The following is a 12137-nucleotide window of genomic DNA, read 5'->3' as shown; positions in this document are numbered from 1 at the left end:
CAAATAAATAAATCTTAAAAAAAAAAACCTCAAAGAAATCTATAAATAATTTTTAAAATTAAAAAAAGATAACCAGACACACAGGTGGTAAGACAACATAGCCAAGGACCCGCTGAAACCATTGATATCAAAGACAGATACTTGAAATAGGGAATGATCAGATCACCCCCTAAAATAAATGTACTTGTTCATAAATGGAATCATACGGTATATACTTGTGTTCCCAAGGGGAAAGGACTGGAAAGGAAGGCTGGCCCCTGCCCAGGTGACTGGCCTCCCACCTGTCCTGTCCCCTCCATGCTCACTCTTGCCTCCAGGTGGCCATGGGAAGTCTTGAATGCACTTTCTTTTTTTTTTTTTTTAAGATTTTATTTATTTATGTGACAGAGAGAGACACAGCGAGAGAGGGAATACAAGCAGGGGGAGCGAGAGAGAGAGAAGCAGGCTTCCCGCAGAGCAGGGAGCCCGATGCGGGGCTCGATCCCAGGATCCTGGGATCATGACCTGAGCCGAAGGCAGACGCTTAACGACTGAGCCACCCAGGCGCCCCTTGAATGCACTTTCCTTCCTACCTTTCTGCCTTTGTTCCTGTATGTCCCTCAGTCTGGAGTCCCCAGACCCTGCTGGAGCCCCCTGGCATAGATGCCATCTCCTACAGGAAGTCTTCCTTTCTCCCTCCAGCAAGAACCCATCTCATTGTCAGCTTGTATCTTCCACTCTTGGAACACTGTTATCCCTCTGCCTTGTATTTTGAGCCATTGCATGCCTGCTCTTCTCCCCCACTGAACCAACAGCTCGTTGGGGGCCGGGCCTGGAGTGACAGCTGCTGTTTGCCCCCTGCATTTCCTCTGCTCAGGTGCTGGGCACTTTGGAGCACGACCACAGGGGGACGGGAGACAGGCTTGCTCATGCTCTTTAGCACACTCACTGATGTCCTGCCACTGTCATCCTGACCTGGGTTCTCAAGAGCAAGGGAACCCTCGGAGTACCCCACCTCCGCCCAAGCCCTCCCACAGGTGGGCATAGAAAGACTTCTCACACTAGTGTTTACATTTCAATGTGCCTGAACACACTCAGGATATCCTGTTTCTCAGCAGCTGTGGAAAATAGGCATTATGAGCCCTACCTGACAGACGAGAAACTGAGGCTCAGGGAGTGGTTCCCAAGCCTGGCTGCACTTTGGAATCACCTGGGGAGCTTTTAAAAATTAAACCTGAATCTCTGGGGCTGGAGCCCCATGGTCAGTCTTTTTTAAAGCACTCTGGGTGATTTTAATAAATAACCAAGTTTGAGGGGCGCCTGGGTGGCTCAGTCGTTAAGTGTCTGCCTTCGGCTCAGGTCATGGTCCCAGGGTCCTGGGATGGAGCTCCACATTGGGCTCCCTGCTCAGCGGGAAGCCTGCTTTTCCCACTCCTGCTCCCCCAGCTTGTGTTCTCTCTCCCGCTATGTCTCTATCTGTCAAATAAATAAATAAAATCTTTAAAAAAAAAAAGAAAGAAAGAAAGAAAACAAGCTTGAGAACCACCGGACAAGCCCAAGGGTCCACAGCCCATGGGGAGCAGAGCCAACTCCTACAATTTCAAATCTTGAGGTAGTGCTCTTGCCTTTATCCCATGAAGAGCCAGGGAGGTTCCTAGCCCACAGGCTGTTTGGGGTCCCCCAAGCTGGAAGGCAGTGCTAGGAAGGTGGGCTCCACAAGACAGTTGGCTTCTATGAAGACAACCTCTTCCCTCCTTGTCCTTCCCTGACTCCAGAACTCGGGCCCAGACAGCCAAAGCCCAGGGGACAATGGGTGACTCAGACGCTTCCTGTTTTCTTGGCCACAGTGACAGGGGGATGGAAACAACAGGGCTGGGGTTCATGGCCTAAAAGAGGGGCCTGGAGAGAGGAGGAGGCTGGAGCCAAGGGGCCAGCCAGCCTTGAGATGCAGGAGGAGTGAGCCGGGCAGAGCCACATTGGGGTGGCTTACTGGCCTCAGGGAGTGGAAATGGGGGGAGGGTTGTTGGATGGCCAGGTTAGCGGGGAGGAAGGATTTGGAGCCAGCTTTTCTTGAAATGTGGGGATTTTATGGATCCCCAGAGGCTGCAGGAGAGACCTACAGTTCTGCCTGAATATCTGGTTCAGGCTATGTGAAGGGTGGAAGCTGGGTTCAAAGGAGGAGCTTGATGCAGGGAGGCAAAGGACTTGGGTTATCTTGTCCTTGCCCTGCCATGAATTAGCTGTGACCCCAAGCACACCCGTGGTCATCTCTGAGCCCCTGCTTCCTCTCTTATAATGGAAGAGGCTGGGATAAGCAGAGCTTAGAGAAGTCCTGCAATTCTAAGCAAAAACTTTATCCTCTCTCAACCTTGGAGAGCACCATGCGGAATCCAGGGGACTTTTGATTGACATGATTTTTATTTCAGGTTGGATAATAACCATGGGAGGTAGGCAGGGAAGGCCTGATTATTATCTGATCGCTGCTGGAAACACTGATCATCAGGAAGACTACGAAAGGTGCTGGCCAAGGTTGTGTGGAAATGGGGACCTGGGCATGACCCCACTTGGTCACCCCTTGTTTGGAGAACAGTAATTTGGGGATGTTGAAAAATTATACATGTCTTAATCTTGACCTCCATCATCTCCCTGATGGAGTCACCCTCTGGAAATAATGCTACATTCAGAAAAGGCTCGTTGGACAGGAAGATATTCACTAAAGTGAATTTTTTTTTTTTTTTATTTGACAGAGAGAGAAAGCAAGAGAGCCAAGCAGGGGAGTAGGAGAGGGAGAATCAGACTCCCTGCTGAGCAGGGAGCCCAAAGCGGGACTCGATCCCAGGATCCTGGGATCACGACCTGAGCCGAAGGCAGATGCCTAAACTGACTGAGCCTCCCAGGTGCCCCTAAAGTGAATTTCATATTAATGAGAAGTGAAACACAGCCCAGACATCCACAGTAGGAAAATGTAGACCAGAGAATATGGATTAGCTACCTATTTCTGAGAAACAAATTACCCTCAAAATTAGTGGCTTAACAGGCATTTACTGTCTCAGGCTTTCTGTGGCTCGGCTGGGAGCCTCTGGGTCAGGGTCCCTCAGGAGGCTGCCATCACCTCCAAGCTTGGCTGGGAGAGGATCCACCTCCCAGTTCACTTAAGTGGCTGTTGGCCTGCTCAGGTCCCTGTTGGCTCTTGAGACATCAGTTCAACTTGTGGGCCCCTCCACAAGACAGCCCACAACACAGCATCTGGCTTCCCTCCAAGCAAGTGAGCAAGCTGGAAGGCACATGGGCCTCTGTAATTTCTTAATTTTTTTGATATTTCTAGGCTATGTGATTCATCTGAGTTTTTGAAATTGCCACAAACCTCCAAAAATTTTCCAATATATTTCATTGAAAAAAAGCTGTGTATAAGTGGACCCACGCAGTTCAAACCCACGTTGTTCAAGGGTCACCTGTAAAGTGACCTCCCCTCATTTCTGCTGCATTCTATTCATTAGAATGGAGTCACTAGGTCTAGCCCAGTTTCAAGGGGAGAGCGTGTGAATACCAGGGAAAAGTTCCTCCACCCTTGGGGTCCTTGGCTGGCTCTGAAAATTAAACTGACAAGATTAACAGGAGAAGAGCATACAAATATATTTAATATAAGTTTCATATGACACGGGAGCCTTCCTAAGGAAATGAAGACCAGAAAAAACAGACCTGAGTATTTCTATGCTAGGTTTGACGAGGAGTGGGCGGTCGTGCAGAAATATGATGGGTCAGAGAATGTGAGGCCAGTGTAGTAAACTGGGGGAAACTTAGCAAGGCCTGTTTGTTCAGATTCTTCTTGAAGTTTCTGTCCTTGGCGATAATGGTGGTCCTTTCTTCCCGTATAGGGAGGGCACCTCTCTCAGGAGGGTTTCTGAATTGGTTCAGGGGAGAAGGGCAGACAGAAGGTCAAAGTGACCTTCCTGCCTCTGCTGTCTTCTCAGACTCTTTCAGCTTAAACTATTCAATATTCCAAGGTGCCATATTTTGGGGTAGCATGTCTGGAACCCCATCAAGATCACCGGGCGCCACCTTAGAAGCTGCTACCATAAAGCATATGTGACGTGTTGATGATCTTAAATGAAATGAAGACAACAGGATTCAAAACTGGATACACAGGGTGATCACATCTGAGTGAGAATATAACAGGGAAAAGGGTGGGAAGAAATTTGTTAAAAACACATTTACACAGGGCGCCTGGATGGCTCAGTCGTTAAGCGTCTGCCTTCGGCTCAGGTCATGATCCCAGGGTCCTGGGATCGAGCCCCGCATCGGGCTCCCTGCTCTGCGGGGAAGCCTGCTTCTCCCTCTCCCACTCCCCCTGCTTGTGTTCCCTCTCTCGCTGTCTCTCTGTGTCAAATAAATAAATAAAATCTTAAAAAAAAAAAAAAAAAGTGAGCTGAGCCCAGGAATTTTAATTGGGTGGTGATATGTGAGCTAGAACCTGAATGACAGGAAAGTGGGTGGCTCAGTCGTTAAGCATCTGCCTTCGATTCAGGTCATGATCCCTGGGTCCTGGGATCGAGCCCTGCATCGGGCTCCCTGCTCCATGGGAAGCCTGCTTCTCCCTCTCCCACTCCCCCTGCTTGTGTTCCCTCTCTCACTGTGTCTCTCTCTGTCAAATAAATAAAATCTTTAAAAAAACACAAAAACACATTTACTGGTGACCCTTGAACAACGTGGGTTTGAACTGCGTGGGTCCACTTATACACAGCTTTTTTTCAATGAAATATATTGGAAAATTTTTGGAGGTTTGTGGCAATTTGATAAAACTCAGATGAACCACATAGCCTAGAAATATCAAAAAAAATTAAGACAAAGTTAGGTATGTCATGAATGCATAAAATAGATGTGGATACTAGTCTACCATAAGATACAAATCTATTACAAAGTTAAAATCTATCAAACCTTATGCACAGGAAAACAGATCAGACATTATCTTTTCATTTTTGATGCCTCGTGTTGTCAGTATGTGGAACATCTATCACACTTTGCATCACGTAAGACAGTATTATGTAGGGACAGACAGATTATTCATCTTATAAACAGATGGCATAAATTTACAGTATCAGTAAACACAGAACAGCACTGTAAATGTATTTTCTCTTCCTTATGATTTTCCTAATAACATTTTCTTCTCTAGCTTATTGTATCATAAAAATACAGTATATAATATAAGTAACATACAAGATATGGGGTAATTGACTTTAGGTGTATTGGTAAGGCTTTCAGTCAACAGTAGACTATTAAGTTTTTGATGAGTCAAAAGTTATGCATGGATATTGGACTGTTCAGGGGTCAGTGCCCCTAACCGCCCCCCGCCTCACCGGTTGTTCAAGGGTCAACTGCACACACCAAAAAACCAAATGGAGTCTGCATGATGAAGTACCTTTATAACTTAGGTCTTTTGCTTTTCCACACATGTGTTAATTTATGCATCTTCCCCCCCCCCCAATTATTTATTCTTCAAACTTAAGTAACTAATTTTCTGGCCCTAGGGGGTGAAGGGGCTGGGTAGAAGGAGCCCAGTTCCTACCATCTGTCCTTGAGCCTGTCCAAGCAATAAGAATCTATCAGTTCTAACCCCTGGGACAGCCTCGGGGGTATATTTCAGGCAAATCCTCACTACCTCTCATTTCATTACATATTCCTAGGTTTGCTGGGGCCTGAGGATGTGGCTTGGGGAGTCATCCTGAAAGCAGCATTATTTGGGGAGGATTTGGTGTAGAGGGGGTGGCAAGAGTGGAGAGACACAGGAAGTGAAAGGGGAAAGCAGTTGACATGTTGGAGACTCAGAGCCTGAGCATGCTGGTCCCTTGATTTTGACTCTTTCAACGTTCAGTTTACTCATCCACAGAATGGGACAAAAATAGGTGATATTGCCCTTCCTCATTCAATAGGGTTAAGCAAGATTGATTAGACATAGAAATACACTTTGTAAAACTCTGGACCAGTGATGGTTTCTTCGGGAATTAGCTGGAGCGAATATACCTCCCTCTCACCGCTGAGCTCCCCGCAGGAGTCAAGCCCTTCCCAGCCACCAGCCACAGGCCGCGTTGGTTTGCACATACTGAGCCACAGTGCCTTTCTCATCTCTCTCTAGTTACGGTGGTTAAATGTTGACACTGAATACGCTTTGGTTAAAAAGAATGAGGTTTACCTCTAATGAAGGGCAAGTTGGCAACATCCATCAAAGTCACAACTAACTCAGCAATTCCACTTTTAGGAATAGGTGCACACACGCAGGGATGAAATTACAGGGGCAGGTATATTCACTGTAACATTCTTTGTGAGAGCAAAGCATGGGGGGAAAAAAAAAGTTGGCACCTGGGTGGCTCAGTCGTTAAGCGTCTGCCTTCGGCTCAGGTCATGGTCCCAGGGTCCTGGGATCGAGCCCCGCATCGGGCGGGAAGCCTGCTTCCCCCTCTCCCTCTCCCCCTGCTTGTGTTCCCTCTCTTGCTGTGTCTCTGTCTGTTAAAAAATAAATAAAATCTTAAGAAAAAAAAAAAGTCCACCCACAGGGGACTGGTTAGATCAATTATGGAACATCCATCCAATGTAACACTGTGAAAGCATTAAAACAAATGAAGAGGTGCTGGGTGCATTGATCCAGAAAGATCCCCAACATATACTATAAAAAGAAAAAACACAAGTTGCCAAACAATTCTACCTATCTATCTCCACTGATGTAAACAATCAAAGCGACCTATACGTATATGTACCTAATTTGTATGAAAACACAGAGGAAAGGCAGGGAAGGATGTGGCCAGTTGTTGGAAATGGCCATCTCTGGGGGGGAAGATGGGAGAAGGGGACTAGGAGAAGGCGCCTCACCCATTTTTGTTCCATTTATTTCAGGGATGGTTGCCATTGCTTTGTAATGTGAATGTATTTGTGTATTATCTGTGTAATTTTTTAAACTTAAAAGTTATATATATATTTTTACACATATATTATTTTCATACTATACACACACACAAGCCTTAGAATCTTCCACTGTCTTGGGGTGCCTGGGTGGCTCAGTCGGTTAAGTGTCTGCCTTCGGCTCAGGTCATGATCCCAGGGTCCTGGGGTCGAGGCCCACATTGGGGCTCCCGGGTCAGCGGGGAGCCTGCTTCTTCCTCTTCCCCCTGTTTGTGCTCGCTCTCTCTCAAATAAATAAATAAGTAATCTTAAAAAAAAAAAAAAGTATCTTTCACTGTCTTTAAAATTTTGGATCCCTGGCTACTGTTTCAGAAACTTTCTGAGATCATCACTGGGCCTCGTGGGTCCTTCCTCCTTAGGAGGTAGTCACCAGCATCGTTCCTTGAAATACTCCCTGTAGAAGGACCCAGGCTCCCCTCTTCCAAGCTGGCGCCTCCTCCCCAACGAGGTTGTCTAAGCAGCCCTGAGGTCCGTCCTCGAGGATGCCAGTCCCCAGCCCAGGCCTACTCCCTGCCCAGGGATGGTCCCCTGAGCTTGTGCAGGGAGGAAGGCAAAACCAAAAATACCTCCATTCATTCATTCCTTAAACAAATAACATGCAATCATGAATGAAAGCAGACGAGATTGGAGTCTGGTGAAGAGAGACTCCGATCAAACAGGCTTTTCAGTAAACATGAGATGAGCTTGGTGATGCTGGCTCTGGAAGACAGACCCAGACAAGGTTCTGAGGAAGGAAAATTGATGGGAGGCTTTTCTCCCACTTTTGCTGAGAGTCTCCGCCGCTCCCCGCTTCAGTCCTCACCCTCTCCACCCTCCACCATCTGGAACCTGCCTGGCCCGGGGGCTCCCCAGGAGTGGAACTGGGGGAGAAAACGCCAGGCAGGACCCGGGAGGGAAGCCGCCAGCAGATGAGCTCAGACCGAAGAGCTCTCAGGTGGGGAAGTGCTGGCCCACGGGGCAGCCTGGTTCCAGAACAGTCATCGTCATCAGCGTTTGATCGCAGGGGCTGGCCTCCAGCCATCTGAGGGCAGCCCCTCCCAGCGTCTGCCCTGCAAGGGTCCTGGGCAGCAAGGCCACTGCTGAGTGGGCTCCTTTGGTTTAGAATTGGCGGTTTCACAGTGAGTGCCAGTGGCTGGCCCACGAAGAGTATCCGCGTGTGTGTGTGGGTGCGTGTGTGCGTGTGTGCGTGCGTGCGTGTGGATACATGCACGCTATGCACACAGGTCCATGCTCTGTGGCTAGGGTGTCAATTCATTCCAGACGTACTGGAACAGCCTCGGTTTCACATATTTGGGCACCACCAACCATTGAAACCTCCTGAAGATTCCAATATGATTATTTATGCAGCACTCCTTCGGTCTTGTTCCAAAAAAAGGATTTGAGAACCAGCTTGCCGAGTGGTAGATACCTCAGGATTTAAAAATAACAGACCGGGAGATCAGGGGGAAGGGAGAGTGAGATGACACAAAAATGCATTAGTCAAGTCTTGGGCCCAGGCTGGAGGCAGGCCGCAGATGTATCTCAGCATTTCCAAGCAGTCCGAGCTCAGCGGGAAACAAGACATGGGATTCCTGTTCTTCAGACCTGCAGGTATTTTCCCCCAAAGTCCTCAGATAGATGCAGTGTGACTCAGAGTCGGACGTAGTGGTTTGGGGATATGTGACCGCTTTTGTCAAAACTCACAGAATAGTGCACGTGGGATGCATGCATTTCACTGGGAGCAGATTTTGCCTCGAAGAGAACAGAGCCCGAAACAAATAGAGTTGGTGAGATGCCATTGAAGTGTTTAGGGGTGCAGTGACTCAGCATCTGCCCCTTACTGGGAAAGGCACAGGAGAAGCTGAGTGGCTGGCTGGCTGGCTGGCAGGGGGAGGAGAGGCCGTGATAAAGCAAAGCAGAGTAAAGTAGAGTCTCAGTGGACATTCGGCAGATGCACGGTGTGAAAGGTGCAATTCCTCCAACCTTCCTGTATGTTTGAACACTTTTATAACAAAAAGTTGGGCACTCTGAGAAGTGAAGAGAACTATGGATGTTAATCATCCACGGCCGGAAGGTGAAAGGCCCTACGTTTTGTTCCCACGGCCCGAGCTAGCAGCCGCCCTCCAAGTCCACCGACTCCTGGGCACCCTGGCCCTGGGCAGTGCCTGGGGCTCTAGGACGCAAAGCTCGCCTTCAGCAGGGACAGAGGGGCCTGGCTCGTGCAGAGCCCGCAGCATGGCAGGATTTGGGCATCTCCCAAACAACCAAAGCCCTCCGATCACGGAAACCCCTCATCAGACCATCAGGCGCTGTGCCTCACCCAGAACACCCTGGTACGAGGGGGTCAGCCTTGAGAACGTGATGGCATTGATGACAGGGATCATTTGCTGGGGACTTTCTCCCTGCCAGGCACCGCAGGAAGCACTTACATCTATCGTGTCCTTTAATGTTTCAGTTAGGAAGCACGTATCCCCATTTACACAAGAAAAACGGCTCAGAGAAGTTCAGGGACGTGTGTCTAACACCCAGCTGCCAGGTGCTGAGCTGGGGAGCCAAGTGATGTCTGACTCCAGTCTTGGAGCCTAACCACTGCCCTCCTCTGCTCCACGAGCCACGCGCCCCATCCTTTCCACCCTCCTCCCCGCCCCCTCCCCCAGAGGCCCGTCACAGACAACTTGCCTCTGCCCCAGCCTCAGAAGAAAGTCTGACTCGGGCCCAGAGTGCTCCTTATAAGCCAAGCACCCCACTCCTGGCCCCATGTTCCTGACCCCCTGGACAGATCTACACCCTGAGGGGGGCTCTTTTCCCCAGCGCTCCCGGAACACACACCCCACAACCTCCTGACACGCTCCGGCGAAGCCGCCCCACCGTCATCCCTGCAAACCCCTCACCTCCATCCCAGCATCGTCAGCACTGCCCTGACCAGCTTCCCTGCCTCCTACAAAACCCAAACCAAGACAACCTAAAAACAGCCTATCACCTCTTTAATAAACCCCAGAGCTAAGGAAGACCAGACAACTAGGAGCCAGCCTCCTTAGTTTTTACAGGGGAGAAAACAAAGGCCCAGAGAGGGGCAATGGGTGGCCCAGTGTCACACAGCACGCCAGCACTGAACCTTGTCTCCTGGGACTGGTCCCCTCAGGTCAGGGCTGGATAGGGCTGAGTTGGGTTGCAGGGCCGGGGGTGGTGGTGGTGGTGGATGGAGCCTAGAGACCCCTCTGGAGAGAGAAAAACTAGCTCCTGTGGCCAGGGAAGAGAATTGCGAGGCCCCACTGTACCAGCCAGGGGACCCTGAGAGAGCTGCTCTCGTTTTATAGATAGGGAACCTCGGTCCCGGAGAGAGAAAGTCACTGTCCCTGGAACCCATAGCTACCTCTTGGCTACATGGAGGCAGGAATCTGTTTTTCCCAAATCCCCAGTGTCTTTCCCACTCTAGCCCCTCCGTTAGCTCTGAAGGATCCTGAACCACAGAGCAGGCTGAGCTAGGCCTCTCCCATATCTGGACCCAAATGCATGCCACCCACCAGTGCTGCCCAGGCGTTCTGCCTTTACCAAGTCCCTTCCTGAAAGTCACAGAGCTGGGCTACGTGCTGGGTGCTGTGGGGGCTATTGGCAGAGGGGCCCCCCCCTCTGCAGCCTCTTGCAGGGAGAGAAAACGAGGGGCTACATGAGCCCAAAGGCCACCTTCCCCGCTCCCCCACCAACATACCTGCTTTTCAGCCAGGCCTGGCCCCCAGGGACTTCAGACCCAAAGGTAGGGTCCTGCCCTGGTTGCTGCAGGCCTCAGGCTGGCCCCAGTCAGCCCTGGATCCTGGACTGGAGGGGGAGGGAGGTGGTGGGGAGTCACTGCGCTGTGAGACCCAGGTCCTTCCAGCCAGAGCCAGGCTTGGAGCTGGTGGAAGGAGAGAGAACAGGAATAGGACAGCAGAGACAGACAGCCCCCAAGCAGCCCCAGCCATGCCAGGCTGACCATCCCCTCCAACACAAACACTGGGCCCCTGGCTCTGCAGGAAGGGGGCATTTTTCAGAGATGACATCAGCTCTTAAAGTTTTATGTATCCTGCCTACCTCAGCCCAGAGAGCAGAGTCCCCAGAGCCCCGAGCTCGGTGAGGCAGGCACCAGCCCTGGAGCAAACAGCACAGCACTGGCCTTGGACACCACAGCAGTCCACCCACAGGAGAGATGGACACTCGGGTGGCTGTCCAGTGGCCTGCTCACCCTGAGGACACAGGCCTGCTTGCCTGGGCACTGCACGACAGGTGCAAGAGGAGAGAAGGTACCAAGCTCCCAGTTCCCAAAACACACCTCAGGGCCTTTGCTCAGGCTGTTTCCCCTGTCTGTTCCCATGCTTTCCCAGCTCCACGCCACCTAGCCAACACCTCTGCAGGCTTCAAGTGTCTCAGGTCCAATGTCCCCTCCCCTGTGAAACCAGCCCCACCTCCCTGAGCCTCTACAGTGTCCTGTCCATCCTTCCATTAGAGTCCTGATCCCCCCCGCCCCCGCTACAGTGTTTAGAACCACTTTCCCTCCCCTCAACTCCCGCCTTCCTCCCCCACCAGACCTTGAGCCCCTGGAGGGCACAGGCCAATCCCATTCTGCTCTGGCAGAAAGAGATTAACCAACCACCGAGGGCAAAGGGGCACCCAGTTGAGAGAGCCCCAGTGAGGCTCAGTTAAAGGCAGGGGAGCTGGAGGTGAATGGGGTGAAGGGAGTCACACTGGGGGACCTGGGCAGCCAGGATGGGAAGCCACAGGGGCTGAGCCTCCAGGGAGGGTGTTCTAGCAAGCAATCCTGGTTGAGTGAGTGAGTGAGGGAGTGAGTGAAGGAATGAATGAATGAAGGGTCCAAACAAAGGAGGTAAGGTGGAAAAACCAACTTTATCTTCTGCCGTGAATTTTCTCTGGCAGCAGGGAGAGGTAGACACAAAGAGAGGTGCCTGCAAATGCTGATTCCCCCCCCGCCACGCCCACCTCCAGCTTCCCAGGCTAAGGTGTGTAGAACGTGGCACATCAGGACCAGAAGGGGTCAGGGGGCCCAGATCTCTGCCCCTCTGCCCTCCCAGGGGGCTGACTGGATGCCCCAGGGCCCAGGGCCAAGCTGCCCCTGCAGCTGACTCAGGCCCCACTGGCCAGCTCAGCATTCCTGCCCTCTCCACTGAATGGGGCTATTGAAGTTCTTTGTAGGGGGAGGTTGGGCCACTGACCACACCCCCAACCAGAGCCTTCCC

The 12137-nt window shown here is 50.9% G+C and overlaps 1 long non-coding RNA gene across 1 annotated transcript in view; it reads right to left on the bottom strand.

The window, feature by feature from the left end:
• LOC145723549 (uncharacterized) overlaps positions 1-10886 on the bottom strand; it is a 48085-nt gene extending 37199 nt beyond the window's left edge. The window contains exon 1 of the long non-coding RNA XR_014148698.1: positions 10619-10886. This is a non-coding gene — a long non-coding RNA (uncharacterized LOC145723549). The remainder of the gene's footprint in view (positions 1-10618) is intronic.
• Positions 10887-12137: the final 1251 nt, after the last annotated feature.

Source organism: Leptonychotes weddellii, chromosome 9 (assembly GCF_054177405.1).
Source record: "Leptonychotes weddellii isolate Sample4059 chromosome 9, ASM5417740v2, whole genome shotgun sequence".
Classification (NCBI taxonomy): Eukaryota; Metazoa; Chordata; class Mammalia; order Carnivora; family Phocidae; genus Leptonychotes; species Leptonychotes weddellii.
The sequence above is the reverse complement of the archived record's forward strand: the minus strand, read 5'-3'. Positions and strand labels throughout refer to the sequence as shown.